The sequence below is a fragment of the Lissotriton helveticus genome, chromosome 6, assembly GCF_964261635.1.
Source record: "Lissotriton helveticus chromosome 6, aLisHel1.1, whole genome shotgun sequence".
Taxonomy (NCBI): Eukaryota; Metazoa; Chordata; class Amphibia; order Caudata; family Salamandridae; genus Lissotriton; species Lissotriton helveticus.
In genome coordinates, this window is record NC_136067.1 from 1,053,572,716 (window position 1) to 1,053,598,362 (window position 25,647).

Sequence of the window (25,647 nt, forward strand, 5' to 3'; positions counted from 1 at the left end):
CGGCCAGCCATTCTCATCTGAACTCATGAAACACGTGTCCCTGTTGTTAGGGTACCAGTGGAAGTTCCATTGTGTACGCCATCCAGAAGCAGCTGGACTAGTCGAAAGGCATAATCAGACTCTGAAAATCCGTATAGCAAAAGTTTGTAAAGACAAGGGTGTGGACTGGTCAGTAGCTTTGCCAGTCGCTCTGTTTTACATGCGTATGGTCGCACATTCCAGATCAGGTCTGTCCCCGTATGAGGTCGTTTTCGGCCGCCCCCCTAATATGTGGGGTACTCCTAGACCCCGAAGTATTACCGATGTTTCATGTAATATGCTGACAGATTACCTAGCTTCCTTGATGTCTGCCCTCAACTCATGTCGTTCACAGGTTGCCGCCGCATTTCCAGACAATACCGAGGTGGCACCGCACGAGATCGTTCCAGGGTCCCTTGTGATGATCAGAAATTTCGACAGATCAAGTCCGCTGGAACCACGTTGGAAGGAGCCACGTCAGGTCCTCTTGACCACCCGAACTGCCGTCAAGTTGGAAGGCAGGAAGGGGTGGGTCCACCTTTCTCATGTAAAACTTTTCAAAGGACCGAAACCAGTCTTCAAAAACATTTCCAAGAACATTTCCCAGGATTCGAAGGATTGCCAGAACATTGTTTTAAAGGACTGTCCCGCACAAGACATTATTACAACCCCTCCCTTGTTAGAGAAAACTCCGCAACAGGAGTATAAGTTAAAGCTCAGGTCTAATAAGTCAGCCAGTTTGATTGTATAAGTCCTCCCCTAGGTGAAACGGTTAGACTGTTTCTGACATGTATAAAATAGACCCCCATAGTGAGAGAGTCAGTCAAAGCTCAATCAAATGTATCGTTTTTCTGAGTTTCATATTATTTCTCAGCATAATGATTTCCTGCACCAGCTACGCACTTTTCCTGTGTTTTCCAGTTCCTCATGTAAATATGTCTGCTCATGCTACAGTAGAGCACACGTTTAGTGATCTGCCTCCTCACGAATATTCATACCGCCTCGCAATGCGTAATAACACATTTATCCGTATGTTACATTATTCACACCAGACCAGCAATGCCACTAATTGTTGGGTGTGTGGTCGACTCCCCCCTTTCCAGACACCGAAGGGAGTTCTGCCACTCTTTCCTTATCCATTCTCACACAATGGTTCGTGTGGAGCATGGTCCACGTTAACGTCATCCTCAACAGATATGTCTTTTCTTAACAGTACATGTTTCCCAGACAAGCAAGGTCTCCCCCACAGAACAGGTTTAGATTTAGAAAACGAAGTATATAATTTAGGAAATTATTCGTCGAATTTCATGGTTCTGAATGTTCAGTCTGATACTACTCCAGACTCACCCGCTATTTCAGTACTACCAGTCAAAGGCGAATTATGTGTCCGTAGTTATGGTTCTGTACATATAGGTCATAGTGAATGTACTACTGTTATCAAGTATAGTGACAGTGGGAAATCTATTTTCAAAGCTTCACGTCATTCTTATTTTATTTGTGGTCAAACTGCATATGTCCGTCTGCCCCTCGATTGGGAGGGAACCTGTTACATTGCTTTCCTACTGCCACCTGTTTTTCTAGCCCCACCTGACTATCATAGGAATTCTTTCTTAGTACACACTAGACATAAGAGAAATCTCCCGATTGTCGATTATACTGAAACCGCCGCAGAGCAATTCATTGATATAGATAAAGGTGTCTTCCCTTATTTAGGTACAGTTGTAAATAGTAAACTCATTCGTAGGTTAACAAGAACCCTTGAAGCAGTAGTAGATGAGACTGCCTCCGCTCTAGGTAACTTAACTGAAGAGCAATCCTTTATGAGAATTGTCGTTTTACAGAATCGTCTCGTCCTTGACGTCATACTGGCCGATAGGGGCGGGGCCTGTAGAGTTCTCGGATCCAGTTGTTGTATTTTCATTCCAAATAACGCGCCGTCTGTTTATTCAGCTATAACCAGACTCCATAAAATTGCCCATCTGTTACACCAAGATCCAGGCACCTGGACATGGTCCGGTTGGTTCTGGAATATAATTTCCGCATGGGGTTGGAAAGTCCTGTCCTTTCTAGGTATTGCAGTAGCGATCATATTTAGCTGCTGCCTCTGTATACAATGTGGCCCTGCGATTTGCAGCATGTGTGCTACCTCTTGTATTCCCCGTCCCAGGCCCTGTTCTAAATCCCGTACCAAGACAATTCGAGACGAGCAAATGGTACTGTATGAAATGATAGACGGTATCATGAATATTGATGTTTCCTGATGGAAACGTAGTGACAAGGAGGGAATGTGGAAAAGTAAATTTTGCCATGTTCTGTGTCCCTACGCCTCATCCATCATATGTTATGTGTGCATGATCAATATGCATATGTTATTCCCCATGTCCGATTAAAGACGCAATTACAGTTGTGTCCACCTCTAGTATGATAGTTTCCAGTCCTCGTGAATACTACGAATATCAGGCCTATGTAAGTAATGTTGCCACGTTTCTCAGTGTGCACGTTATTCAATTATAAAGTCTCCGTTTCCAGGCCTCAAAAGGGCCCGGACCACAGATTCAGCTCCTGTCTCCTGAAAGCCTCGCTGAGGAGCGATACAGCCCCCACCTGTATCCTCGACCCTTCACTTACTTCCTGCCTTGCAGTGCCCGGTGCACCCCGGCTCTGCCTCTGAGTCTGCCAAAAGTATGTTATAGTTCCTGCTATCAGTTCAGTCCTCCTCCTCTGCATTCCTAAGCTACTGAACTGCATCAATAGTTTCCGTCATTGTCTAGCCTTCTCGTCTCCACGTTAGAAAATACTGTATTTAATGGTCATTTAATATTCTTCACGCACTACATGTAGAATAATGCATGGTCCAGTCTTAGAAATCAGGTTAGCCTCTCCCCTCATGACTTCTAGTTTATATCAACATGTTCCCTAAACATTAGATACCAGATAGGGTTTAGGTACATGTCGCTCCGACCCTCCAGACTCTAGTCTCTGCTCCTAGCACAGAGTTCGTAGCCCCCAGCTTCTCCTAGTAACACGTCATTGCCAGTTTTCGCGCACCATTAGGTTAGAGGTCCCGGCTCCTTAGGTAGCCCCCTCCAATGTTTCTGCCCATTCATGACATATTCTGTTACGTTTGCATCACATGTCTATGTATACTCCCAGTTACACCTCTTATTTCTGTTATCTCTCGCGACTGCTACGCGTCACGCCTTCTGCTCCACCCACTGTTACGCCTACTGCAATGTAATGCTATGTGTTTGCGCTATGTATATAAGTCAATGTTTTGTTATTAAATGTTAGCGCGCTCATCCCAGACCAAGCCCCGGCAGCTGCTGGGCCCCAGTTGTCCTGCCGGGCCTTATTGTCCTGTTCCCATGCAGGTTGTCCTGATCCTGTCCTTATGCTGTAATAAACCTGCAGAAACTCCTACTACCTCGAATCTTGACTCTTATTTATTGAGCTATCTGTTATGCTATAAGTCTAGTCAAAAATAGGGTATTATTTATTTATTTACCACAGGGGTCCTGGCTGTTGGACCCGGATGATAAGGCAGGGGTGCCCTGTAGACAGAGGGAGGAGGGCCCCATTATAAAGGATTAAAAAAACAGTTTATAGTGTGTGCGTGGTATTTCGTGCTTTGTGCAATAATCAATGAACTTTGAGCTCACGAAGGTAGCCTCCAGGAATATATTGTTTCAAATAGTGTCGTTATCACTAAACTCCAGCTACACGTCACTTGTAGAAAACCAACTCTGTAAACCTTAAAAATACCCCCAATCTCACCTAAACAGAAAAAAAATCCGGCTAAAAGATCTGAACGGCATAACGATCCTGCTGCTTGTTTTTATGACACCCTCATTTTATCCCGCCTAAATCGTCCGAACATGTTTTGGCAACCTGCTAATACCGATACCACGATCTACAATCAAACATGATCCCCCCTCCCCCCCAAACCCTCGAGCACATTATATTTTAGCCTCGTCTCATTCTCCCCAAAATCCAGGTCTTTCAGCCACATATGAACCTTATTTCATGTTATTTGCGTGATTTATTTGAATCACTCACTCACGCAGACAGGTGGGTTAAACGGGAATCCCAGAAAATGGTCTTCATGAACGGGCATATATGTATTACGCATATTAGAATAAGTATTAGTTGTGTTGCTCAGAAAACATACTAAATATGTACTCACTTTATTAGAACTCAGGAACGATATTTTAATTAAGAAATGTATTTCGCTATTTTCCGCCCGAAACTTCAGTCCGCCTCCGCCGTAAGTGCAGCAGCAGCCGAGGGACGGGCGAAGCACGCAGAGGCAAGCTCCTTATCAAGATTTGCGAGGTGTTGGAACCCAGGAGGAGCAGCATACATAAAAACACCCCTCGGTTGCACAATACACGGAGCCCATCTTGAAAGCCGAGAATTTCCATTACAGTACTAAGGAAATTCCTGAAAACAACACTCAGCCTTTCGAATTGAAAGGGATTTCGTTTTGTCCTAAAGTATCATTTTCGCACACAAAGAAGCGAGCGAATTTAAAAAGTATTAGTAATGCGCTCAGCTCCTCAAAGGAGAAGTAACTGTATTATTTACTCATGTTAAAAGAACTTACCGTTATTTAGGAACTGTAAAGCATAGCGCTTTTGCAATTATTTTATGGGAAGTCCTATCACTGGAAGTCCTATCACTGGACAGAGATGTAGCCACTCCCACCGAGAGACTGAGTATGTTTTTTTGTCAGTTGGTCCTTCTTCCATTTCCATTCTATTGGTGCCATACTTCCTAAAAGAGATGTGTCATGTATTATTAGTTCGTGCAGGAGATTAGTGTCTCGAAATAGAAGCCTGTAGTAAAATGATACAGTTTCCTGCAAAGGCAAAGGTAGGAATTCAATTGTAAGTAAAGCTTAAGCACGGTCGGCCATTCGTTGAGGACGCTCCTCAATTTGTACTAGCGGCTGCTGACAGACATTGTTTTAAGTCCACACATGAGAATCTTTGTCGAAAGAGGGTGTTTCACTTTTGTTCCTCATGCTGAAAAACGCGGAAATCTCGGTGGTTTCGCTTTGTAGGTCCAGGTTTTGAGACAGCTTAGCTCTTTCACCAAGCATGTTTCAAAAAAATAAATAAATACAAACTATACATACACAGATGCTTTGGCTCAGTGGACGACTTCCATTGCATATATGTCAACATTTTAGAAAAGGAAGGTGGGAGATTAAAAAAAAAATTATAATCCGGAGAATGGATTCTATCCATAGAGGCACAGCAACCTACCTTGTACGGTGCACATCTCGCCACCTTTGGAGAGACAAGCATTGGAAATGCAATAGGTCACACATTTGTTTGAGTTAGTTATTGGCATTGTAAATGGCACTGTAAATGGGAATGGTGTGTAGTGGAGTTATGTGTGTTGTATTGGATTAGTTACAGGGCTTTAAGTGGGCCGGGTCCTTAAAAGCAGTTGCCAAGATGGCTCCCTGAAAGCAGGTGCCGAAACGGGTCCCTAACTGGGCTCTCCATTTTCACCCTCACACTCAGAAAGGGAAGAAAAATCTTAATTCTATGACAGAACCGGAGGCTCCGATTATGCTTTCTCATTTTTTTACTAGAAATGCTTAGCAGCCAATCACAATATAGAAAAGAAAAAACTAACTACATTTCCCATGAATACTCTGGATAACCATAGAGAATAACACTATATAAGGAACCATAGAGAAGAACATATCCTCTTTCTTTGCTGCTCCGCAGCCAAATAAATTCACTTTTTATTCCCTATTGCTGTCTTGCGCACTATATGTGAGTTCTTACTGTATTTTATTGGCGCTTTGTACCGCTTTGCTTGCGCTGCCTTGTCTATTTTACCGCTTTGCTTCTGGGCTTTGTTTCGCGCTCCTGCGCACGTGGTGTGGTTTCGCGGCTCCTTCTCGGTGGCCGCCGGTGCTGGGAGCGTGAGACTGCCTCCCCGGTCCGGGCGCGTTGCGCCCACACCGCATATTGTGGAGTGGGAGTATCGGGGACCTGAGAGGTGGCGCGCGCTTCTCACGCGCACCTCTCCTCTTTGACTTTGCGGGCGGCTGTTAGCGCGCATGCACGACAGTCTTGTTTGTTTACTTCCGTGTTTCCACGCGTAGCTTGAAACGCCTGAGCAGCGTTTTTCCAATACGCTCGTGCCCACAGCCTGCATTTTGGTCGCTTTGGTCCCCACTGACGCCCTTATTTAAATAATCTGGGCAGTAAAACCCTACATAGGCTTTGCCTAGAGTGGCAGTTGTTGTGCAGCAAGCCCTCCCTCCGCACTTAATTATTTTGCCTTGTCAGGTGGTTACCTGACTTTGCTTGGATTGCTTTGGGGTTCCCACTCCCCCTGCATTTGCCTGTGGCATATTTTATTTAACCCTTCCTCGTGTGGGCATTATCTTTCTTACTTATAGTAATGGGAGATTATTATGAGGAAGACAATTACTATGATGATGAGGAAGCCTCTGGCTTTATGGAACAGGATTTGGTGGAGGCTCTTGATCAAGGTGTTCAGCGTTCCGTTAATACGGCTTTAGTTTGCGCCATTGCACCTTTGAAGCGCCACCTGTCTGAATACGCGACGCAACAGGGTTGGCTACCGTCTTCTTCGGGGCGCTCTTCTAAATCTCCCAAGAATCTGCACCGTTCGGATTTTGCCAAGCTGGCCAAATCGCTGTCTTTTGAGCAGGCTTCTGGTAAAGCTGGTAAATTGGGCAGCGTCGCCTGCCTTCCAGACTGATGATGGTGCCAGTACGTCTGATTCTTCCTCCTCTGGTCCTGCTGTTCCACCTCCTTCCAAAAAGGCTCGTAAGGAGTATTTTGTAGACGCGCCCTCTCATCCCCAATTGCTGACATTCGATCCTACGGATATTATTCATCCTAATTCCACTTCCTGGCTTCCTTCTTCCGAGGTAGCGGAGTATCTGCAGACCCATATCCGCCAACCATTCGAAAAGGACGTTCGGGCCCGCCTTAGGTCGGAATGTCCGCGTCCTGATCTGGCCGATAAATTAGCCGATACGCCGGAGGTGGATCCCATGATGGTTACGTATCTCAAAAAGTATGCCAAGGATCCAAAGAAAGGCATAGACAGGTCATGGCGTACCTGTCAAGATAAGATGATGGATCTTCTGGGGCCCCTGGCTAAGATCTTAGACTTGGGCTTTCGAGCAAAAGAGTCTGGAGCTCTCATTGATCCTGACGAATTGGTTGGTTGGTCCCAGAGAGCCATTTGTCTCTTAGGAAATGTGAACTGTGCGCTTTCCTGTGAGCGTTGTCGCTCTATTTTGTTGAAACTGGATCCGAAGCTTCAAGAATTGGCCTCGTCTGAATCAGGTTCCCTGGCTCAGGGCTTGTTGTTTGGACAGCCTTTTCTCAAGGAGTTAACCAAGTTCGTGGCCACCTTCAGTGGCCTTGACAAGGCACAGTCTTTGCTTCGCAGAGCCTTCCGTCCAGTTTTTGGCAGGGCCGGGGGACGGTCGTTCGGCCACGGACACAATCAACCCAACCAACGTGGTTATTAGTCCCAGAGAGGTGGTGGTCAGGATTCCTCCTACAACACCAAAAAGTCCTCCTTCACCCCTCCAGAAAAGGGAGGGGACAGTTCAAAAAGGGTCACTACGGTGGCAATCAAGGAGGACGTCAGGATTCCTCCAACTCAGGTGAGTTTGATTCTAGCCTCGCAGGTTGTCTTGGGGGGGGCAGGATCAGGTTTTTTCTTCCAAATTGGCGCTTGCTCTCGAGCGATGCATGGGTGTTAGAGACGGTACAGGGTTACAAGATAGCGTTTTACCAATGTCCCCATCAACCCCATCCTCCTACGCCCCTGGTTTTTCCCCAACAAATCGGGACTTCATTTCCGCGGAAATCGAGCCTCTCTTGGCCAAAGGGGCCATAGTTCGAACCTCTCGTCATCCTCAGGGATTCGTCAGCACTGTGTTTCTGGTTCAGAAAAAAGGAGGCGGCTCTCGCTTGGTTCTCAATCTCAAAGAGTTCAACGGAGGAGTCGTTTACGGTCATTTCAAGATGGAAGGCATCAATCTTCTGAGGGATCGTCTTCAGGAAGGGGACTGGATGGTCCGCCTCGATCTGAAGGATGCCTATTTGTCGATTCCGATTTACGGCCCTCATCGACGGTTCCTCCAATTCCAGTGGCTCGGAACTTGGTTTGAATACATGGTTCTCCCCTTCGGCCTCTCGTCGGCACCGTGGTGCTTCACGAAACTTCTGAGGCCCGTGGTGGAGTCCTTGCGAGCCCGCGGCGTTCGTTTGATCATATATCTCGACGATATTCTCAGTTTGGCTCAGTGTCCTCTCCTCTTGCAGACTCATTTGGGTTAGTCAATCGAACTGTTACAATCACTGGGTTTTCTAGTGAATCCTCAGAAGTCTGTTTTCACTCCCTCTCAGTCGATGGACTTCCTAGGGTTTCTGGTAGATTCGGTCTCCTGTCAACTCCTCTTGCCCAATCAGAAGATCAGATCAATCAAGAGGAAGTTGAGGTTGGTTTTATCCAGACAGAGTGTATCATTGAGATCGGTGGCTCGAATTGTAGGTCTCCTGGCTTCTTCGATTCAGGCGATTTTCCCAGGTCCGTTGCATTATCGGGCGCTTCAACGTCTCAAGATCAAACATCTCCAGAAAGGCCTCCGCTATTCGGATCAGTTTCCTCTGTCGGACGACGTGAAGTGGGAGATGTTATGGTGGTTGGAGCACATGGAGTCGTGGAACGGGCGTGCCCTGGAAGTCTCTGGATGCGGTGATAGAGTCTGATGCCAGTCTGTGGGGTTGGGGAGCCCGTTGCGGTCCGGTGTCGACGGGAGGCCACTGGTCCCCAGAGGAGTTATCTCTCCATATCAATTGCTTGGAGCTTCTGGCGGGCTCCTTTGCGATTCGTTGTCTGGCCCCGCAAATGACAAATTGTTGTATTCTCCTCCGCATGGACAATGTCTCAGCGGTTCGGTATGTCAACAAGTTGGGGGGAACGAAGTCCAAACTTCTGGCAGAGATTGCGAAGGATTTTTGGCACTTGTGTCTGCAGCGTCAGATCACTGTTATTGCAGAATACCTTCCCGGTCGCGAGAATCGGATTGCCGACTGGAACTCCCGTCATCTGAGGGATTTCAGCGATTGGAAGCTTCATCCTCGTGTGTTCCGGCTTTTGTCCCGGATTTGGGGTCGTTGCCAGACCGATCTGTTCGCCTCTCGCCTCAACACACAACTTCCCCAGTTTTTCAGTTGGCCTCTGGATCCGGAGGCCCTAGCCACGGATGCGTTTCTCCAGGCCTGGCCTCCTCTCCTGTGCTATGCGTTTCCCCCATTCATAATGATTCCCAGGGTCTTGGTTCGCACTAAGCATTTTCAGTCGGAGCTCATTCTGGTCACTCCTCTTTGAAGGGCTCAGGCTTGGTTCCCATTTCTCCTGGAGATGAGTTGTTCGACGCCGCTCCTTCTTCCCCACAAATGGAACTTGTTGCTGGACCCTCTCCTCAATCCGCACCCCCTGATTCATTCGGGTCAGCTCCTTCTAGTGACATGGCGGATTTCGGGGAACGCTGGCAAATCCCAGGCCTTCCTTCAGACGCTACCAAATTTATCAGCGAAGCTTGGTCCCCCAACACACACAAACGTTATGCGTCAGCTTGGAAACGGTGGTGTGATTGGTGTTCACAATGGGAGGTGGATGTCGCTTTGATTATCAATTTTCTGGCCTCCATTGCTTCTTCGGGTCTGGCCTATAGGACTGTCAATAATTTTCGTTGTGCCATTTCTGCAGGCCACATCTCTATCGATGGTAAGCCTGCTGGGGAACATCCTTTGGTTTCTAAATTACTCAGAGGTATACGGCTGGTAAAACCGCCCTGTCCAAAATATGTGGCTTTATGGGATGTTTCTGTTGTCTTGCGTTTTTTGGAGTCTTGGCCATCCAACTCTTTGTTTACTCGCAAACAACTCTCGGCTAAATTGACAATGTTGCTCTGTTTAGTCGCGTGCAAACGTGTCTCCGATGTTCGGGCTCTGGACCTTGCTGGTCTTCTTTTTCACCTGATGGTGTTACTTTTACTATCTCCAGACGCACCAAATGCAATCTAACTTCCGTGACGTATCCTTCTTTTCCACAAAATCCACAACTGGGTGTGGTTCAATGCATTAAAGATTACGAGGTGAGTACTGCTCCTTTTCGGCAGGATTTACATGGTCAGTTGTTGATTGCTTTGCAAAAGCCTTTTCGGCCTGTGACTCCTGCTACGTTAGCGAGATGGGTGCGTTGTCTCATGCTGGAAGCCGGCATTGATGTTTCCATCTTTGGTGCGCATTCTGCACGGGGGGATATGACTTCTAAGGCTTTTTCCTATGGGTGTGAGTCTACATGATATCATGAAGGCCGCTGATTGGTCTTCTGACTCTGGATTTAAGACATTCTATTTTAAACCTATTGTTGATATTGCTTCTGTTGTGGTGGCTCAGCTTTGAACAAGCATAATCGGAGCCTCCGGTCCTGTCATAGAATTAAAAATTTGCTAACATACGTGACAAGAATTTTCAATTCTATTAAGGACACGGAGGCGAAGATTATCCCACCCAGGTTATCCGCTTGCATTTCTATTGTTTGATATTTTGCATATTATGCATTGTTTCATGTTATTTCTTGCCATTCTCACCCCCCCTCTTTGGTTCTGATGTTTGCTCCATTGTGGGTTTGGTGTATTACGGCTCTGTTTTGCTTTTCAGGTTCAGATCCTAAATGAAGCGCTTGCTGTGCGTTCCTCCTTCTGCCTGTTGGCTGTTGCCTGTTGCTCGTCCTGGAGGTTCTACAACTGCTGCATGCATCGCTTCTGCCTTTCCAGTGGATGACTGCTTTGTGATGTTGTTCATTACTCCATGGTTTCGTTTGGAACTGTGATTTGTTTCTTCAATTGGACTGTTTTATTATGGACAAAGAAAGAGGATATGTTCTTCTCTATGGTTCCTTATATAGTGTTATTCTCTATGGCCAGGGTACTCATAGTACGGCCCGCGGGCCGCTGGCGGCCCGCCCGGCCTTAATTGGCGGCCCGCGGACCTTCCTGCCATACCAGTCCTTCATTTAAAGTTTAAACAGAGAAGATGGCCGCAGGCGCACACGTTGTGAATACGTATTCAATACGTATTCACAGCGTTTGCTCCTGCGACCATCTTCTCTGCTTATGCTTGCCTCTGGTTGGCCTTAGCCTCTGGGACGTCACACCCGGCACCTGGCGCCTGGAAAACCTTTGTTGTTTACATACCCTGGTCATGGCTGGTGTGCCGCGCTGTCCTCCTCTGAAGCTGCGCCCCCTGCCCCCTCCCCTTGTGATCTCTCCGGGGCTGCAGCTGGTTCGCGAATTTCTGAAGCCGAGACCCTAGCTGTGCGCAGTTAATACCATTGGGCCCCGACTTTAAAAACTCATTCAACTCCTCCAGCAATGGATGTTGAATTCTTATGGTGATCCGGGCGTAATGTGTATTAGCAGCGTGCCTGGCGAGAAAGGAAGAAATGCAACAGATAGAAAAGACCTCGGGTGACGTGTGTGCCGCTTTCAATGGACATTAATTACCGTAACACACAGGCTGTTACCACTGCTTTTGTTAATTGTTACTCGGGGTGTCATTTACTGTGTGAAATACGGTTGGACAAAAGAAGAGGAAGAAACCTGTATTTTCACCACCCCTGTAAATCCGAAGGTACGTTATTTGTTATTTACGTTATTCCAGAGTGAGATACTTGTAATTGAAATTGATCAGAGAAGCCAAATATGCAATATGTTAGGAAGAGTTGCACCCGCCCACGGCAGGAGATAGCACATGTATGGCGCACAGAAGGAGATATTAAAATATGTTACAGATCAGCTTTCTGTTTCCAGTCCGGTATAATCACCCCTTCCATGCGCTTTAAATGATTTACATTTCTATTTGTTAGACTGGGACCTTGCCACCCCCGTAAACACTTATCTGGATAGGGGGCTTTGTTAAATAGTTATTACATGAGTGTGTAGAACTGATTAAGTTGTGCATTGTGTGATATACTAACAAGCTGATGTGGTCTAACGGCTAGAGCTGTCGACCTCCAGGCTAAGCAACCAGGTTCGAGTCTCGGCTGAGAAGCTCAACATATTGTGATTCTGGGCAAATTACTTAATCTCCTGTGCCTAACAAAAGGAATGTGTCCCTCTGTGAGATAACTGGTGTTCGTGTAAAAGCGCTCTGATACCTTCGGGTCAAGTTTGTGCTATATAAAACTCCCTAAAAAAGCTATCTCTCGCTCTCCTTTACTCCACTTAATGCACAAGTGCTGCTATAAGAGTGATGTGACACAATATGAACAGCCAATCACACACAACCCCAAATACTCCCCATATAGGTCAAAGCATACATCCTCGCCCTTTCAACCAAACATATAAATGCCTTATATTTGCTACCTTTCACATCAAATCTCATTGACATATAATAACATGACAAGATCAAAGGTCTGGTAAAACCACACATCGGAACACATTCTCCAAGGGCCTCCCTACAAACCTACAGGCTTCTGACTAAGCAAAGCCAATGAAGAGGTATACACACCATCCACAGTGCACTTCAGTGCCTCGTTAGTGGTATGAAGTGCTGTGTATATATATATTTACATATACATATATATACATATATTTACATATACATATATTTACATATACATATACATATATATATACATAAAATACAAAGAACAAAGTGGAAGGTGCACTCAAATGAAGTCAATAGAAGTAATAGTTTAAAGTGTCTTCTTCTTTATTCAAAAGGTATTCGTGAAACATAGGCACAGCCAACGCGTTTCGTTCCTCTTGCCTTTTAGGAACTTCGTCAGGGCTGTAAAGGTTACAAACATAAATATACACATAAATATACATTTAACATAGCACATATAGACAAGAATGATCATAAAAGACTAACCCAAAACATAACAAATGACAATAACTACTAACTAAAATCCATATTCAAACAACACGAAGTATTATAGTACATACTGAAGAACAGACAAAGGTTATCCCTAAACATAATAGAAAAAGATAAAAACTGTAGTAACACATATTGAGATGTATCTTATTTACAAGAGTTTGGGGTTCGAGAGTTCCTGGAACTCTCGAACCCCAAACTCTTGTAAATAAGATACATCTCAATATGTGTTACTACAGTTTTTATCTTTTTCTATTATGTTTAGGGATAACCTTTGTCTGTTCTTCAGTATGTACTATAATACTTCGTGTTGTTTGAATATGGATTTTAGTTAGTAGTTATTGTCATTTGTTATGTTTTGGGTTAGTCTTTTATGATCATTCTTGTCTATATGTGCTATGTTAAATGTATATTTATGTGTATATTTATGTTTGTAACCTTTACAGCCCTGACGAAGTTCCTAAAAGGCAAGAGGAACGAAACGCGTTGGCTGTGCCTATGTTTCACGAATACCTTTTGAATAAAGAAGAAGACACTTTAAACTATTACTTCTATTGACTTCATTTGAGTGCACCTTCCACTTTGTTCTTTGTATTTTCATTATTTTGTACATCCTATGGCAGAGGGTGTGGGAAGAGATTGCACCATCCTGATTTAAGAACTAGACGATCCGTAGTGCTTGACCTGGTCTACTGCCTTGGTCTTTTGGTCTCACTATATATATATATACATATACATATACATATATATATATATATATATATATATATATATATATATATATATATATATATATATATATATATATATTTACAGTACAATACTACCAATGCTATGGAGGGACAGGCTTGTACCAGTGCAAGATTAATTCTTTCTTTTTGCCCACATGCACTGGGGCTGTAAAGAGCGTTCCCATAAAGGTTGCAATTAACACTGATGATGCTGACCTGTCTTTAGTGAGGTGAAAGGATGGTCATTGGGATCGAGAGATTCCCCCCCCCCCCCCACCTCCCAGGCCTAAACAAATAAGTGATTGAAAATGCAGCCAGACCAGTCAAAGGAACCAAGAGGGAAACATCTCATGAACCTTGGCTCCGTTGGTTCCAGTCCAATCCTTCTTTTCTGTTGAACACATTTTTTAAAGGGGGTGGGGTTGGATTGCATACTTGGATTACCTAATGACATCCTCTAAGAATCCAGGTACTGTAAAGAGCAACTGTGTGCTATAAAATAGACCCAGAGTGGAGATTCGAAAAGCCCTGCAGAACTCATTGCCCATTAGGGCTGGGATATCATCTCTCTTTCTCCCCACATGTCTCACATGCCATTGTAGTAATGTTAGATCAAAACAGGAACTCACATATGACAAATGGAAGTGGTGTCACAGACATTACTTGCAGTAATATTAGTGAGCTACTGCTGTGTTACAATATTGAAAACACTGTTACTAGCCATGATTATAAAATGTAAACACATTGAGAATTTAGGCAAGTGCACCTGTGCCAAAGACGCCAGCAAGCTATCAATTCATTGCAATCTTGCCAAGGCTAGACCTTTTGGCTTTGCTAATGCTTGCTTCCTTCTATGTACTTTCAGCTAGCTGGAGATATTTAAGAAACTGCATTGGTTGAATTATATAACGTAATAAGCTGTAACTGGGCTATGAAATGCCAGGAAATACTAAACATTGGGATGTTTTGCTCTTTTTGGCCACACCTGACTCTGCCCACTGGCCCAATCTTCTGGTTATTCCCGCCCTCTGATTCTCCGCCCGCTCTACTAACCCCTCTAGCCCCGCCCCTAATGACCCTGCCCCCCAATGACCCCGCCTCCACCGGTGCGGCCCTCGGCCACAAACCACACTTTAAATTTGGCCCCCGAGAGAAAGTTTGTGAGTACCCATGCTCTATGGTTATCCAGAGTATTCATGGGAAATGTAGTTAGTTTTTTTCTTTTCTGTATTGTGATTGGCTGCTGAGCATTTCTAGTAAAGAAATGAGAAAGCATAATCTTCGCCTCAATAGAATTGAAAATTCTTGTCACGTATGTTTGCAAATTTTTAACTCTGCAGCAGTTCACTGTTTTTGATGGTTTTTTTTGTAGTTCTATATTGCAAAACTCGAAGTGCTTTACATGAGCACCAACAAAAACATATTCATTTATTTTTTGATAGGCACGGGCGATTAGGGACCATATGTATCAAGCCTTTTCCCCGTTTGCAAATGGGCAGATTCTCAGAATCGGCCCGTTTGCGAATTGGAAAAAGCCTTTTGGGATGTATCTTCCCAAAAGGCCACCGCAAAATAGCGAATTGCAAAATTTGCGAATGCAATTAAGGATTTGCACATTGCGATTCTTTAAATGCAATTCTGGAAGCACCAGAAATTTGCTCTTTGGCCCTAAGAAATTGCAAATTACCACCTACTTCAAGTTGGTGGTAATTTGCGATTGTCTTTAAAAAAGCACTTTTTTGATTTTTTAAAAGTGCCATATATGTGCGCAAAATGTGCACACATGCATATTACAGGGGTGCAACAGGGTGTCCTTTTGGCACCCTTGCAACCTTGAAATTGCATTCTCAATTTGCGATTTTCTAATTGGTAATCGCAAATTGAGAATGTCTTCCCATTCATTCCTATGGGCCTCCTAGCCCATAGGAATGAATGGGAAGGTATTCCTTAATTGCGAATCTCAATTTGCGATTCGCAAATCAGGAATATGTAGGATTCGCAACATTTTTAGAGAATCCTACATACATTGCATTTTGCAATTCTCTAAAAATAGTAATTTGAGAATCACAGAACTCTTTTTTGATACCTATGACCCTAGGTGATTTGCCGAAAAGCACAGGATGTTGAGCCGACGCTGAGACTCAAACCTGCTTCCTCAGCTCCAAAGTTGGCAGCTCTAACCATTGCGCCCCAAACTCTTGAAAAGAACTAAAGCATATTATAAACAACAAAGCCATAGTTGTATTTGTGCAAGTAGTATATTTATATTATGCAGCTAACAACATTTGACAAAGTCAATAGTCCTGGCTTGTTTAAGGTGTAAAGTTACTTGTTGTATTATATATGTGAAGGCAATAATAGAAGCAGCAAAATACCAGTAGGGCGACACATTATGCTGAGCACACATTTTTAGCATTAATATTCTAAGCCATGCCCTTAATTATATTGTCATGGAAGTGTAATTATTGAATTATGTGTGTAAATATTTGGCGATCACCTCTTTCTATGCACTTTTATGGCCTGAATGGCCGAAATAAAGTTTTAACAAAATATTGTCCACGCCCCTTTGAGAACCCCCCCACACAGTTTTTTCATCCCACTTAAAGCCCTGATTAGTTGTGGAATTGTGTGGTATGGTGTGCTGTTGAATTATAAGGATAGTAATTTTATTTCAAGTCCAGAGGCTTGTATTATGCAGTCTGCTCTTGCTGTTTATTAATAGCAGCCAATCAAAAAAGAAACCACGTTACCCAGAACATCTGAGTGAAAAACTACATAGATAATCTCACAATAGAAACACCAATAGGACATCGATTTAGCCTAATGATTATCCTAACTGAGAACAGCAAATCCTCTTTTCTTGCTGCTCGCAGTCTAGATAAGTATATTTTTTCTATCATTACTGTGGAATTCCTTTTATTTTGTCATACACGTTATCTCATTATTTATTTATTGTATTTTTATGGCTGTCCCTTTACTGTGGGCCTGGTGCTAGCATTCAATAGTTTGTCTTCATCACTTGCGCATTCTTTGGTGCGATGTCCATTATTGCTCTGTGTTCTGCGGCCTGCATTCTGTGCTTATCACAGCCTGCTGTCTCCAATGCTGCTTGCTTCTTGTTCTTCTTTTTTCTTGCGGTCACACCCGACTCCCTCAGATGCTTGGGCAGCTTCCCCTTTCACATTGCAACTGTCTCTGACACACCCCTTATCCAAACCACTCCTCATAGACTTGTTTCTGGTTTTTAAACCTTTATTTGTCGTTTTTGTAGTCAAACAGACTTTTTTCTTGTTTAATTTATTTTTCTTTGGCCATTTCTATTTTAATTGATTGTGTCTGAGGAACAAGACTCCCATGGATTTAAAGATAATTTTAAATCCTTTATTAAGGATTCTGCCCAACAAACTGTTGGTGTTTCCAAGTTAGATGTCTCAAAAGCCTAAATAGTATCCCTGTCTAAAATGCTTTCTTCCTCTGAAGCACCTTCTAAAAAAGGTAAGAAACGTGCAGTCATCTCTGGTGTCGCTCAAAAAGGTGTTTCTCCTATTACTGGTCCTCCCACCCGAGATGTTTCTTATTTGGGGCTCCCTTCCTCTCCCTGATGATCTGGTGGAACGAGAGTTGGGGGGAGTTGTTACCTGTATGGACTCAAAAGGGGCCCTGTTCACTGGTGGGCTGTGCAGCATCACCACAACCTCCTTCAAGGTATTGGCCTCTGTGAGAAGCTGGCCTGATATATGATGTTTCCAATTCTGGAACCACCTTGTATCAGTCCAAAAAACCCTAATGGTGTCTGGTTGTAAGTCAACCTTATTAGACAAGCTATCCTAGGGGTAGCATGGACTAAGCAGCCTTAAAGGCTTAACTTAAGAGGTCGTTTTAAGCGAGCTGTTTTACCACATACAATCCTGTAATATCAAATGAAAGGACACCACACAAGTATATATTATAAAAATATATGTATTTATTACTAAAAACAATCCCCAGTATTCTTTATGAATAAAGGGGCACAAGCGTTAAATCAAAAGCACAGTATAACATACAAAGTTGCACAATTTTGGATGAGGCCAAGGGGCCACTCAAACCATATACTAAAAAAATGGTATAAGAGAGACCATTCGATCAGTGGTTAGGCCTAGGGCCTAGGGAATCGCTGGGAGCAGTCGGGACAAGCAATGCTGAAGTCGGGAAAAGCCCGCGGGATTCGGGTGCAGTGCTGAAAGCACAAGCATGCATCAATGTTAAGTCAATGGTGCGTAAAAGTTACACAAATAGAGTTTAAGGACACTTCCGCTGAACCTAGAGGAACAAAACTTAAGACACAGACCCTAGAGGTGTGTACCAGTGTGGGAACACCGGCGTTGCAATGTTACCTCACCCACAGGAAGTGGGTGCACAGGGTCGAAGTTGAGTCGGGTTTCGTCACGCAGGTTCTTGGTGCTTGAAGCTGAAAGGGCTGCAGGCGAGGTGAAGGAGAAGTGTCCGGTGGAGTCCAAGGGTGGACTCAAGTCGAAAAGTACCTGAAAGCAGAGGGGACAGAGTCTGGGTCACTCAGCAGTGACCAGGGTGGAACCAGGATGGAACCAGGCAATGTCGGGCGCAATCAGGTGGTTGTCGAGGAGCTTCTCTCCGCTGTCACGTGGGCTCTGGGGCATCTACGACGTCCAGGAGCGGGTCACGATTTGTCCCACGCAGGCTCTCGCCGTCGGCGCTGTCGGCTTCAAGATTGGAGCAAACAACACTTGGCAAAAGCAATCCACGCGAAACCGGGAGATTGCTTCTCACTCAAACCAGGAGGGTCAGAGTGGGGGCTCCTTTTCAGGGGAGCTGGTGCAAATCTGGAGCAACCAGAATCGCAAGTCGTAATTCAAGTTTCGTCGGCACAGGGGCCACAAACCAGCTGGTAAGTGACCGGACCAACGCGTTGAGCCAAAAGAAGCAGAAGGGCCCCACGCAGCACTCGTCGAGTGTGGAGAGCTGAACTTCGGTGCAAGAGTGGCTCAGGGTTGGGGCTTCTCAAACCCCGTTGTACAGCTTCGAGGGTCACTCGTGGGCTGCACGGTCAGCGTCTCGTGGTCTTTCCAAGATGGCGTGCCCCATGCTTCCGGTCGCCTCCACGGGTCTCAGCTCTGCAGGGACTGCGGATCGGGCTGTTAGAAGGCAGGCAAGCTTGATCTCGCCGATCTCTGTCGCTCGAGTTCCGGCGGGAACTGCAACAAAGCAGACGTCAAGGTGCTGGATGGTGCCTGTTTGCACAGGGTGGTCACTCCTTGACCACAAGGGAGATTCTTCAGTCTTCTACGTTGAGTAGGATGTCGAAGGGTCCAGAGTTTCGTTTCTTATGTTTCATCAGGATAATCTGAAGTGCTTTGGCACTGCTCCCATTCTTATACCAATCTAGGGGGCTGGATTACCTGCTAGGTCCCCTCCTATGGGTGGGACCCAGGAAGGGGGTGGATACACCCCTTTCCTTTGATCCAGGCCGCGCTGGGACTGGGGCTGGTGTGCCCCAGAACCGGTTTGACCGGATTATGCAAGGGGCAGCCTTGTGCTCCCCAGGCAGTGTCTGGTTTCTTTCAAACCTCCCTGCTACAATCCACTATCTCCTGTCTGGGGGGGTGTGACACCTCCCTGCGACAGGAAACCCTTTGTCCAGGCCCCTTTGGCTGAGTTTCGGTCAGCTTCAGGGGGTCAGACTTGTGTCTGTGGCAGAAGCATCCATTTTGTGGATCTGAGGCCCTTTTAGAAATTAACCGCATTTAAGTAAAGTAACATGTCTTACCCCTCTAGAGGGGTGGAATGCTATCCCCGTCGCCAGACTGGCGAGGGGATAGTATTCCAAATCGTATGACACCTTACACGACATGTTTTGATAAAGCCAAACCAAAGTTGCTATATAACCGCGAGGATTATAATGCACTTAATAGTATATGGTATGGCATTATCCTGAAACAGCTTAGGGATTGGTTCCCGATGGCTGCAGACAGGCTCAGCTCATGCCAGAGCTCCACCTCACATTAAACCACGCACTCTTCCTCCAGGATTGATAAGGCCTTCCATAGGAGTGGCTTACAGGTTTATATGTGTCCAGATATAGGTTTAGATATAGGTATACTATATCTAAGCAAGGGGTGATTACACCACCTTGCCCCAGCTGAGTGATCAGCCAGTTATGTCAATTTAAGAACCAGCCAGGGGTGGCAAAAGATATGCTGCAGCCCCTGGTAGGCCTTGGTGGCACCTATGCCCTGAGCACCTATAGTGCATGGTACAGGGGCTGACAAGGAGTCCATTTTCCAATTGTGGTATGTACCTATAGCACATGTAATAATAATTTAGAGAGAGAACAGCAGGCTGGGGGTCTGATTAGCAGGCCCACAGCCTCAGTAGTCTAAAACCAGTGAAGCAAAAAGCAAAAATTTGGGGTGACCATAGGATAGCAGACCCTACTCTCCTACAGCCTCGCTCACCGATGTGCCCGCTATAGTTCTGGGCTATATTTGTACTACCGGTGGTGGCAATGTTTTAATTGCATCAAAAGTTGGTTGAGGAGATGGGGCTGTAGCAATCGTTCCCAGGGAGGATCGTTTATTAAATAATTGGTCCATAGATAGGCTTTTTTCGGTAAGTTAAATTTCCCTTTGTAGGACAGAGGTAGCCCTAATTAGGAACTGGTCTATGGTTCCAACAACACCTCCTGTGGTGGACTTCCGCCCCCTTCCGGCTCCGTTGGCAGCCATACCCCCTGTAGCATAAAGCTTAATGATCACTATTGGCACTAACCTTCTGTGAAATGTCCTGGTCCAGGTGTCAAAGAGGGGGGCCCCGTCCCGTCCTCGGTCGGGCCCGGACGCCCACAGGCGGCCCGCCCTTTGCCCGGGCTTAGCCCGCGCGCGGCCCTGCGACGCAGGGGGTGAGCGGAATTTAAAGCGCCTCCAGGCGCGCAGGTGATGGTGGCGGCTTTGCCGCCAGGGAAGCCTGGGTAAAATAGTCCTCCGTTCCGCTCGGCGGCCGCAGGACTGGAAGCTGCGGCGGCGGGAGAACAGCTGCGGGCTAACGGGGGACCGAGTGTCAGCAGGTGGGTCTCCGGTTTCCCCCAAAAAAAAACCAGAAGTGAAAGAGCTACAGAATATTATGACACTGATACCTACAAAGAAGTTCCCCAAGAGCACATGTTCAGTGATGCCCAGCTGTTTTTTTGGAAGTGTCCTACCATTTGTTCAGGAAAAAGCAACTGCTCGATGGTTGCAAATGGCTAGATGGGAACTAATGAAGGTGATCAATGCCACAAAGATGGATTCAATGCTACAAAGGAAGTGCTGTGTGCATGAGAATGATATTCATGCAGCACTGTTATGTACTTGATCTTATGACAGCCATGGAAGGAGGAGTATGTGCTAAGATAGGGACTGCTTATTGTACTTCTGTCCCTGCAAACAAACGTGCACAATGGAACAATTGTCAGAGGGTATACAGACGTTGTACAATGTATAAAGGTAAATTATGGTTGAAGGTGCCTCAGATGAATGGTGTGAGGGTTGGTTCGGTTGTGTTCCATCCTGGAACACATCAAAGCTTTATTACCACTTATTGTGTTAATGCTTTTGATATGTTGTGTTTTCCAATTAGTTATAGTTTGCTGTAAGAGAATGTGTATAAAGGGGGAGGGATGTTCATGGTCAGGCTACCTACACAAGAAGTAGATGCTAAGGGTAATACATAACATTCGATACCAAGTGCAGGTGCAGGATCAGAGGAAGTAGTTGAAATATCAATTAGAGGGGGAACTATTAAAAAGAAAATGAAATGCGAGGAAATCACGCTACCGCAAACATTAGTAGAGGGGATAAAGATGCAATGTAGGTTAAAGTTCACCAAAAAGCAGAAACACACATTCAGGTTTTTCAGTTAAATACAAAAACATGTTTACAAGCCTTGAAGAGAAAATAATCACAGCACACAAGCAGAGTCCATTCTCGTTGTTAATTGAGATGTGATTCAGAAAATTTTGGACAAAAGTGACTTTAGTCTAAAGTGTACAGAATCAAATAAGAAGACTTGGGAACAGAGTAAAAATAATGAACACACTTTGGGAAAGAAGGTTAATTTTTCATTAAAGCTTTGTTAGAACTATGATAAAGAGAAAAGTTTCCAAGTTTAAAGGACAGCGGTGAAGTGATGTTGATGTAAAAGTATTTCATTAACTTGTGTATTCTTTGATCTGTTTTGACCTTTTTAGGTCATCACTTTTTCAAATATATAAGGAGCGGCCTGCAAATTGAGATCAGCTTTTTCAGCTCCACAGAGGTGACTGATCGCCTGGCTGTAATAATTAAACCTACTTTAGGTGTAGCGCTTAAGGTCCCTGAGGACACTGGGGAGGAGGACTATATAGATGAACCCACGGCAGGAGTGGACTGAGCATATCTTAGAACCGCGGGCTCACTAGCAGGCGCAGCATGGTATCGACCCACCTGGTCGGGATTCCCTAAAATATTACCCCAGTCAAATCTGAAGCCCACCCTGGAGTGGGGAGATACCGCAAATTAATGACCTGAGTATGAGTGACACGCCTGGGGGGAGGCGATGGTGGGGGGAAGTTGTGGGATGGGAGTTTCAAATTGGTACTGCAGTTATGTTTCGCAGCCCCAGAGTCAAACGCAGTGCAATGTATGTACGCTAGACCGCGAGGGAACTGCGGGGTAGTTGAGAGTAATGTGCTGACTGGCAATCCTTAAGTTTTTTTAGTTTTTTTAACTGCCTTAATTGTGTTCGCAGCCTTTCAACTGTACTCCTGGACTATGATCAGATAGTTGCATAATAAATACCTGAAACCCTTGTAAAACTCAATAAAGTCTTTTAAAAAAAATAATAATAAGTAAACCTTCTTTAGCCTTGCCAAGAGAAATCTTATCTCTTTTTATTCCAGTTTCCCCCCAACAATTAGTATAGTCAAAATAGGCTTTATTCGATAAAAACATATCATAAAAGCATCACAGATTAAAACACATTTCCTTAAAAAGCAAGAGTTAATCTATTTACACCAGATTTTGAGTTTAAAAAGAAAGAAAATAGAACCAATATTAAAAATTTAAAAATCGAAATGTAGTCATTATTTTTATTTTTTTTAAATTCGAATTAAACATTTTGCTTAAGCCTTTTATTTCTAATGGACCATGCCCATGATAAAAATTTAGAGAGGCCACAAACATACAGTAGTCGCGTATCTGCCATCAAAATGCGTAGTGCCTCATTGTGGTACTTAGTGCCCAACAACGACATATTGGTTTAAGCCACCTTTTCCTTGGCTGCACATACGCTGGGCATGCAAACAGAATATGGGCTACAGTTTCTATTCTGGTTAAGCAGATAGGGCAGGATGATATAGGTTGGGACGGGGGCTTCCATCCAGCAGTTAGGGCGCGCACAGGAAGAGCCCCGACCCTAAATCTAAAATAGAGAGCCCTATCAGCAGATTTCCAGACAATGTCAAGATAAGGTTCCCGAAACGGCACATCCTTAATCTTTAAGAACTCGTCCGTTGGTCTGCCCAGAGTATGATCAGTGCTAATTCTGGACGCAGCCCAATTCCAATAGAGGGTCTTTAGAGTTGCCTTCGGGGGAGAGGACCTACTAACCCAAGCTTCATTAAGGCCCAAATCTCCAAGTAGAGCTTTTACATCTTTTAACCACTTTACTTTGTGCCATCCTGGCATTGACATTACTTCTGATAACCCTTTAGCGTATTTAGTCAACTCTGGCACTCGCCACAGCCGGGCCCATAAGAGCAACGGCCGGATTTTTGCCAGATCGTTGATAGAATTACATCCTAAGTCAAGCAGTAAGGGTATCATTGGGGTGCTCTGCGGAAGTGACATAAGGTCCCTATAAAACTTATTTTCTGACCTAGTCAATTGATCTATATTGAAAGTACCTCATAGCTCCGCCCCATAGAGAGCGGAGCTTACTCCCTTCGCTTTATAAATATCAATGCCAGGGGCAATCGGCCTAGTTGAAGAGGAGCGCTGTTCCTTAAGCAGTGCTCCCGTGACCCTCTTGTGATTTAGCAACATTTTACAAAGATGTGGGGTCCACTGCATGGTATCCGAGATACGTATACCTAGATAGTCAAATACAGTGACCCTTTCTAAGCAGACATGATTCAGTACTGGGGGGCGCCCAAGTTTTTTCGGGGGGTTCAACACCAAATACTTTGTCTTATCTGTGTTTATCACTAAACCTCGTTGTGTGCAGAAAGTCTGAAAATTATCTAAGAGGCTTTGGAGACCCACTGGGGTCTTACATATTAAGAGCGTGTCATCAGCAAATAAGATGGTAGGAATTTGCTCGCCTGCCAGGGATGGCGCATCTTATGGTTCTTTTAACAGGTGCTCAACCACACCATTCACATAAAGTGAAAAGAGGGTGGGAGCAAGGACGCATCCCTGGCGAACCCCTCTCTCTACTGGAATTCTGTTAGTTTTCTGGCCCTCTGTGCCCCATCTTACTTGTGCAAAATTTCCTTCGTGGAGCCTCACTAATATAGACAAAATATTGGGGGGAATCCCCATATCGGACAGCACTCCCCAGAGGCTCTCCCTAGGCACAAGGTCAAAGGCAGTCTTTAAATCAATAAACGCAAGATAAAGACTGCCTTTGCCTATGACAACTACCTTCCAATAAATCAGCATTAGTCTGAAAGCCTGCTCTATTGTTCCCGTGCCAGCCTGTGATGTATTCCTATAGGTTCTGTATCGATCCCCCTATTCCTGACCCTATTCTGGTTAACAAGTTAACTAGCAGCCATCCCATGAGGCAGAAAACCCCCATGATGCAGGAACCGTTATCTGATAAAGCCACACTACGGCACAGGAACGTGTTATCTGATTAGGTCATAACGCTTGCCATCTAATTAGACAAGCGATATTCCTCCAGCCCCTGATAAGGCATACGGAGTTCTCAAAACAAATCAAACCTATGTCAACCTGGGAAAAACCCTGCGGCCATTGTTTTGATTTCTTCGAGAACTTCAGCAAAAGAATGTGCTAACGACCAAGTCGTATGACATCCTTATTGACGTATCTATGTCCATCCTTACGTCAATCTCGGCACCTTAAAGGTATAAATATTACCGATATTGCCCTATGCAAACACACGCGGTGGTGACGAGAACGAGCAGCCAGACTTGCCGAAGCCCAGAGCAGAGCAGACCCCGCTGGCGCAGCCCCGCCTTCTTGACGCGCTGAGAACGAGCAGCTGCCTATTTCTCCTGCCGAGAAATCCAGCTCCGGCGCTTCCGGGTAGCCCTCGCAGGCAGCCTGGAATATCGAGACCAGAGACGAGAGATACCATCCCTCATCCATCCTAAATTCCAGGTACAGAACTGAATAACCCCTCGCAGAGAATTCTTTAGTCAGTCACTTGGCAAAAACAAACTTAACTTAAACTGTAACTTTCTATCCCCGCCCACGTATTAGGCTTAGGTCAGGTACACGGGGTAGGCGTAGTTAGAAACACCAGTTGAGTACGATTAGTCAAATGTATATATGTATGTATATATTTTATTCATTTTAAACCTTCATATGGCTTAGAAACCATATCAATGTTTTTACAGTATTATTTTATACTTCTGCTTTTAATGTATGCACTTTACTTAACCATAAGTATTGCAATAATATCGATCCATTTCTCTTGTATGAGAAAAGAGACTGATCAATAAATAACATCTTTTATTGAACACGCCCGTCTCTTCCTTTTCTCTACAATCTGATGAGACTAAGAATGCATGTACTGACTGAGTAAAATAAATTGCCTTTTGTTCACACGACTCTAGAGATACACTCTTGATTAGGGGAGAGCAAAGTTGTCATGTTCTATGGTTGTCAGAAACTAAATCCCTTCTTGTCTATCCAGGGAGGTTCAACTCCTCCTTGCCT

At 44.8% G+C, this 25,647-nt stretch overlaps 2 protein-coding genes across 4 annotated transcripts in view; one reads left to right on the forward strand and one right to left on the reverse strand.

Moving 5' to 3' along the window:
• LOC144763256 (uncharacterized) overlaps positions 1-4,688 on the reverse strand; it is a 94,514-nt gene extending 89,826 nt beyond the window's left edge. Inside the window, exon 1 of one of the 2 annotated variants that reach the window (XM_078648696.1) lies at positions 4,622-4,688. The gene's annotated coding sequence lies outside the window, so the exon portion shown is untranslated. Of the gene's footprint in view, positions 1-4,201; positions 4,358-4,621 lie in introns of those variants that run through there. The other variant, XM_078648695.1, reaches the window with a different exon arrangement.
• A 96-nt stretch (positions 4,689-4,784) lies between these two features.
• The window catches only part of LOC144763253 (uncharacterized), a 357,614-nt gene continuing 336,751 nt past the window's right edge, over positions 4,785-25,647 (forward strand). The window contains exon 1 of one of the 2 annotated variants that reach the window (XR_013596198.1): positions 4,785-4,890. The gene's annotated coding sequence lies outside the window, so the exon portion shown is untranslated. Of the gene's footprint in view, positions 4,891-11,249; positions 11,733-25,647 lie in introns of those variants that run through there. The other variant, XR_013596199.1, reaches the window with a different exon arrangement.